Consider the following 419-nt stretch of genomic DNA (forward strand, 5'->3'; position numbering starts at 1 on the left):
AAAAAAAACTCACACCATGTCTACACCGGACGCGAGTGGCGCGATCCGACAAAAGACAATAGAACCCAGTGATGTTGTCTACACTGGATGCGACGCGACACGATCCCCATCAGTAAACTGATGCCTCGTTCTATTTAAGACGAACTGTACTGACACTACATTCAGATGATTTGCAGTTGTAGTGTCAACTGACAACAAGTGTAGACAGACTTTTAACGCAGCGGGGCGCGGCAAGACAACTCTCGCTGCGTCCGGTGTGTAGACACGGTCAGACAGTGTCTGCTCTATTACAAATAATTTATATTTAAAAAAAATATATACCTAAAACAGCGGCATTACAAGATGGAAATATAGACTAGAAAAGATATTTACACTTGCTCTGTCCTACGTCCATGAGTGTTAATCTTAACAGCTCTTAA

The 419-nt window shown here is 42.5% G+C and overlaps 1 protein-coding gene across 1 annotated transcript in view; it reads right to left on the reverse strand.

Annotated features, from left to right (window-relative positions):
- LOC107722698 (mitogen-activated protein kinase kinase kinase 13-like) overlaps positions 1-419 on the reverse strand; it is an 85,211-nt gene that overhangs the window by 53,734 nt on the left and 31,058 nt on the right. The window lies entirely within an intron of this gene.

This window comes from Sinocyclocheilus rhinocerous, unplaced genomic scaffold (assembly GCF_001515625.1).
Source record: "Sinocyclocheilus rhinocerous isolate Xijiao unplaced genomic scaffold, SAMN03320098_v1.1 scaffold1806, whole genome shotgun sequence".
NCBI lineage: Eukaryota > Metazoa > Chordata > Actinopteri > Cypriniformes > Cyprinidae > Sinocyclocheilus > Sinocyclocheilus rhinocerous.